Source organism: Streptopelia decaocto (genome assembly GCF_964273445.1).
Source record: "Streptopelia decaocto genome assembly, chromosome: 18".
NCBI classification, from domain to species: Eukaryota; Metazoa; Chordata; class Aves; order Columbiformes; family Columbidae; genus Streptopelia; species Streptopelia decaocto.
In genome coordinates this window covers 3,295,757-3,302,500 of record NC_138673.1, presented here as the reverse complement: position 1 = coordinate 3,302,500, position 6,744 = coordinate 3,295,757, and the positions used below count along the sequence as shown (strand labels likewise).

The 6,744-nt window shown below is 42.7% G+C and overlaps 1 protein-coding gene across 7 annotated transcripts in view; it reads right to left on the bottom strand.

Annotated features, from left to right (window-relative positions):
* AUTS2 (activator of transcription and developmental regulator AUTS2) overlaps window positions 1-6,744 on the bottom strand; it is a 712,052-nt gene that overhangs the window by 260,216 nt on the left and 445,092 nt on the right. The gene's annotated exons all lie outside the window — the stretch shown is intronic.

The window sequence follows — 6,744 nt, the reverse complement described above, 5'->3', positions numbered from 1 at the left end:
AAACACTAACTTTTATATTTAAACTCATGAAAATACATTGCCTTGATAAGTTTTTTATCCCCTGATTCTCACATCTTAGAAGTTGTCTATCATAACTTTCTATACATTAAATCACTTTGAAGATACAGTGAAACTACTTTTCAAAGAAAAGTAAAACGAAACACGGGGAACAACCTCAGAGCATTCCCAAATCCTCATTTGTAGAATGTGTACGTGAGACAGAAATAAAACCACCAAACAGGATTCATTTTTACCGATTCAAGTCATGCCACGATTGTCAATTCTTTGCTGGCCAGACAGCTGGAGGTGTTTTCATTTCAGGCCCAGGAAGCAGGGCTTTATTTCTACCAGCATTCATTTAGTAGTTTTTCTTTCTGAAAGGCCCTGAGAAAATGTAGGGAATTAGGATGTGGCATCCAAAATGACAGTTCCCTGAAAACACTGCTTTCTGTACACCCGAATCTGAGTTTCTCTATTGATCTCCCTTGCCTTCCCTAACTCCCCTCCGTTCTGGCAGGTGACAGTGCTGATCACATCTGTCACCTCCAGTTCTTCTTGAGCCTGTACCAGAGAATGTGAAATTCAAGACTCTACATGCAAACAATGCAAGTTCTCAATGCACTGATAACTACGCGCCTGAAACGCTCTCATGGAATCAGCAGCGCTCTAGCAAGGGCTTCCAGCACTTCTCAATACTCCCGGCTGAAGCTACACGGTATTTTCACTGTTGCTTATTTGAACGAGGGATCTTCCTTTTTTTAAGAGCTCGGCACCCTTCCTAACAGTCTTCTGATAAAGACGTGGCTCTTCTTTCCCTTCTCTTCATCGAAAAATTACGAGCTTCTGAAAAGTAACAATCACAAAAGCTACAAATTTATCAAAATGTCTTCATTCACTCTCTTTTAAACTTATTATTTTATATCACTTGTGGGAATTGTATCAGTCCCATTATTCCACCTTATTTAGATATCCAGTCCCTGTGAACTGACATTTATCCCAAGTCTATCCACAGAAAAACTGTTGTGATTCTGTTCTAGGATTCTTGCCTGATAAATACCTTAAGATTCTTAATTACATCGGCTCATTACAGTAGAGAGCATTATCTTATAATTGATCTTATTTATATGTTAAACACTCTTAGCATCTTGCCAACCCTCCAATACAGTCAATTACGGGGTAATAGTGCCCACTTCCACCTGTCCTCTCACGCAAATGTAAGATCAATAATTAAGAGTACGTAGCCCCATTAAGCACCTGCTGATGAGAGTCTGCTGAAGCATGGAATGAAGAAAGGTAATTCCTGCACCTCCTTCTTTTGCTGCTTCTGAGGATACCACACTTAGAAAGACTGGAATTCCCTAGTGCCCCAGGAATGCTTCACCCCCAGCTCTACCTTCACCAGAACTTCTTGATGCATAGGAAAGAAAAACATTAAAAAAACCCCAAAAACTCTATTTCTTATGTGTATGTTATCTCATTATGGCAAAGAAACAAAGTTCTGCCGGCTCTGTTTGAATGTTAATGATCCTGCGACTGACTGCAAGTTCCTTTGCTTGCTGGTGATGACTGGATACAATCTATTAACTTCTTTGTCTCTTGTTCTGTTTTCTTTCCATTTTGGTGGCTCATAGTCCATAAGTATTATATACATGCCTCAGGATTTCAGCTTCTACTCTTTTATTCATATTACAGAATTACCTGTGCATTTCATCTTAGCCTTTGGGACTAGGTCACAACATATGATATAAAAATACGTTAGTTTTAATGGCTGAATTATAATATTGATTTGATATCTAAACTGGATATCAATTCACTATCTTACTAAGAAAAATCCAGAATGTTCATCCTTCTTTGAGACAAGCGTTTTGCTTCAGTCCAAGCTAATTTTAACACAATTTTCATGTGCTGTCAAGGTTAGACAGAAGGGATAAAAATTCACAGATAAACCATATTTACTTGCACTATGAAAAGCCACCTCACCGTATTCCTTTTGTCTCTCAATTTCATGTCAAGAGAACTCGATCACTTCAATGAAAGGACTATTTACAGAGTGAACAACTAGCAAATCATCCACTCAACCTGTGTCTGGAGATGTTCAACGCTAACAGGAAATCACGCATTGTGTTTTCTAGGAAAAACCTAGAAAACCTGTTGTCACGAAGGCAGCCGAGGTTCGTTTAAGGGACAACAGGGTCCAAACCAACTTTTATTAAACCGGTAAGAAACAGTGTTTTAGCACTCCAAAAGTGACTTGAATACAGATTCGGATATCAGTTGAGGAAAATTATTAAGGGGCAGCAACTAATACAACAGGAGTTCCACAGTGTGCATGCACCTGGCTTCACCAAAACAATGCCGGAGCCGGCCCTGAGTCCGGGAAGAGTCCACACCTGCCTGAACACGGTGTGGGGTTATTTCCAAGGGATACACGTACTCGTAGTGAGTACGGAAAGTGTACACTCGTGATTCTGCGAGGGTAAATTTATAATACACTCGCAATGCTGCGAGGAGAAATACACGTGCAAATGTGCACGGAATATTACACGTGCTTATGTGGAAGCACGGGAGGGAAATACACTCGCGATTATGTGAGGAAATAATTTATACACGTGCTCGTATTGAAATTACACGTGCAAATGTGCACAGAAAGTAGATACACTCGCAATCCTGTGAGGAGAAGTTTTCCTCACCCCCGTGGCGGCACAGCAAGCGGAGTCTCCGTCCCGGGGGGGGGCTCTCGGCGGCAGCATCTCGCTCGTGCTCCGAGAGACCCGCGACAATGGGCGGAGTCTCGACGAGAGTCCCGGTTCTTATTGGCTGATCAGATCTGACTGATCTGATTCCAGAAGCTTCTCTGCACCCCCACCCTGGCTGTGGGTGCCCCTGAAGCCTCCAAACATCCCCCACACCGGCCGCGGGCGCGCAGCGGCTCCCTGGCACCTCTGCGCTCCCTTCTCCTAATGGCCCTGGCCAGGGGCTCTGGGGCCAAACAAAAGAAGCTGTCAGCCTCAAGCAGCAGAGAGAGGGAGATGTGTCTACTCCTTCCATGATGAAGGAGGGAGGGGGAGAGAGGGGGGTTTGCATCCTGCCACACCTGTCTTCTGTCTTCCGTATTGTCTTACGGACTTTGGCACGTTGAAACCCTGGTTTGTTTTCTTTCTTTTTGTACAGACGACAAGCACCACTATTTGATTCAGTACAGTTTACAATTGTAAAACAAAGTTTCCATAATCTCCATAGCCTCCATGGACTGAAAAACAGACAAGTTTTAAGGGTATTTATTATTTTTTGCTTTCGTGTATTCTCCCCTCTGAAAGGAACTGGACATAAATCTGATACACTCACTGACCTAACGAAGCCAAACGCTTTCCTCACGTCAAAGAGTAAAAGTAAGTATGGAAGAGTTTATTGGAATTTTCATACTCAGGATATATAAAAATCTGGCAAGAAATCAAACTTAGTCCATACCAGTTGCCTAATGATGAATTATTTCCTTAAGCCTTTGATGTTCTCCAATCTGCTGTATGACTCTTTTTCTCATTCTGGTATTTTTACTAGCCTATCTTCAGACCAGAAAATTACAATAAATGGCCATCCACAAGAGCACTTAGCGTCACTGTGTCATGGAATAACTAGAAATGTCCTAGAAATAATAATTCTTGCTATTTCACAGTGATTCCAGTCAGACATTGACACTGAAAGTTTGATTCCCAGATTTCTATATTCAGAAAGTATGTTTAAATGCCATGATCACAAGTTTGTGCTTTCAGAAATCCCGTACAATTGCATGACTGGACCTTTTTTATTTAGGAGGAATTCTACAGGTGCGAGTACAACATCCATTTCCACTCTGAGTCAAAGTACACACACGAACACCTATTTTGTCCCACTGCCCGCTCCTGCCAAAGGTACCTGCACCTTTTTACCCTGAATACTAAAGGAGAAGAGGAATCCACTCACTCCACCCTCTCAAACCAGCTGTTTTTGCCAGAAGCGCTTCAGCCACTTTTAATTGCCACCAACAGAAATGTCAAGTGTTGTATTACAAAAAATGACAAAGAAAATGCTTTAAGGAGCAGATTCAAAGCTTGCACAACACATAGATCGTATTCTATTTTTAATATGCTTTTATATTGTTCTGGACTTTTCAGGAACAGATCAACAGTGCTTCCACAATAAGCACTTGAGACTACAGAATATCTTTCATATTGCCAAAAAGCTGTTAAAATCTGTTCTACATCAGTGACGGCTCCTTAAAGGAAGAGAGGAGAGAAAGGAGGGAGAAAATAAAAAGTTCTCTCAAAGTAAAGCTCATGTTTTTGAAGATCTCTGCTTTCAGCAAGTTCTGTTCTATTTAATAGGTTCCAGAGTCAAGAAGGTCTCCAGCAGACCTGAGCTACCCAACCACACGAGCAATTAGTTCCTCCAGACACTATCTCTGTTGTAATGCAGTTCACTTAACTTCACATGGTGAACCAGTTCACTTTGATGGTGGTTTCTTCTTTTTGCCTTCCCTCCTATTAATTCTTTTCCTTGTCTCTTGGCAGCTACCTGTCTTGACATCTGACCTCCACTTGCTCCATGGATTGACTGTTTCAGGCACTGTTAGGGAATTAAAATCTGTGTCCATTCCCCTGAGGATCTGAATACACTCCCGAGTTCATTGCAAAATCCCTGTCTTCCAAACGCAAAACGAGGGCTACTTCCCTTGCCTTCATTTGATCTAAGTCAGAATGTGGTTGCCATTTCCAACATATTAATATCTGAAGGGAAACATCAGTTTCTGAGAGACGTTGCACATGTCTACGGTCTTAGCTGATGATTTCAAACATCTCAAAACACAAAACCTGGCAAAAACCTGCCTGACCCAGGAACAAAAATTAGCACAAAAAGCCACTTGACGTTCTTTGATTTAGTTTAAAGCCAAATGTTTTGATAGTCTGACTAATTGCTCTGGGATTGTGGAATAAAACGTTGAGATTAACTAAACAGGGCCCACCAGTGCCAGTGCTCCAGCAGATGAAGGGCGACCACGGTTAACTGAAGTGTTTGCTGAAGGATCAGCGTGTACAGAGCCCCGGTGAGGTGAGGATGCGGCTGCAAGTCTCCAGTGTATAAAAACGTCACTCGGGCACTTGAGGGCTGTTTCCTACTGTCCGTCGCCTGTGTTTCTAACAGATTTACATGTTGCTAAACCTCATCCACTTGTCATTATAAACTGATTCAGTTAAGCAAATTTAAGCTTTTATTTTTGAAAGCCATTTAAATTTCTATTCCTTTCCTCAAATATCATGTTAATAAGACTGGTTTAAGGAACACGTGTGTCTCCTGGTAAAAACTCCAAACCCCCAAACTTTCCTCATCTGCATTCTTTAAGTGGTCAACGTGCAGAGACAATGCTCTGAAAATCTACACGCCTCAAATTAGATCATGACAATATATACACATACATGCTACCTATATCTATATAGAGAGAGTCAGATATTTATGACTGTATACCACACTGTATTTTTACAATACAATGCATACAACTGTGAAAATAACCGACCCCGGAAGAGGTGGGCAGCAAAGCAAAAGACCCAGGAGCTTTTCTTCCCCCTTCGGTACCTGCCAGGGACATGCGTTGTCACAGCGCTGGGAGGAGGGAAATGTGTCCTTGCTCCTGAAAATTGGCATCACTCATTAAAATGAAGGGCACTCGGTCTGTGCTAACAGATCTGGCTCTGAGATTTCTCAGTGGTATAACGTCCTGGAGCCCAAAGCTGGAGGCACATCCGCTCCTACGTCTTGCTTGCTCAGCCTGTACTTCAGCTCTTACTGAGGATGCAGAAGACATGAGCGCAAAGCATAACAACCCTCCTCACTAATGCAAATGAAGCCAACAGAAATATTTTTAGTTAAAAGGGCTGCCTACAGTAGGGATTTTAATGACAGCACCATGTTCATTGAGGATTATTTTTAATATATTTTTTTTAACATTATATGCCAGTGCAATTCAAAAGCAGGCACTCTACAGGAACCTAAAGCAAAGTTTAGTTCTGGCGCTTCACCCCACAGACGCTGCTCGCCCAGCACATCCAGCCAAACTCTGCTTTTACTGCTCATGCCTGTCCTTCCAAACACATACGCCACTTTTTTGTTCCGTTCAGGGATTTCTTTGGGCTGCTGCTGTTCCAGAAGCTATAAACCCACTTCTAATTGCCAGGAAGCAGATTTGCCCATCTAATTTCAGCCATCTAATAGTGTTTAGTGTAGATCATCATGAGGTTCCTTCTATAATCAATGGGAAGAGAAAGGCAGAGTGAATCACCACTGAGAACGAGGTACTTATCTTAATGGTGGAGGATGCTCGTCTTTCATCCCCCTGGCAGAACAGAGCTGCTTTGCCCCAGCTTTCCAGTTGAACGCTGGGACTGGGCCAACAGCCACTGCGTCCCGCTGCAGTGAATGCACATTGCAGAGGCCCAGCATGAGCAAAACGTGAGGGACGGGGAGCAGCATGGATGGGATGGGGAGCAGAGAGACAAGGGAAGGACACACAGTGTCACTAAGTCCTGACATCCCAGTGGCCGACCCAGCACAGCCCTGGGACCCGGCACCTTCCCACTCCCCTTGCTTGTCTGTCTGTCTCTGAAGACTCAGCAGGCACATCTAGGGAACTGCAACCACTGAAGATTAGGAGAAATTCGAGTATGTGTTCCTTATCTTTGGGGCAATAAAATAAAGATTTTCCTATACTGCAGA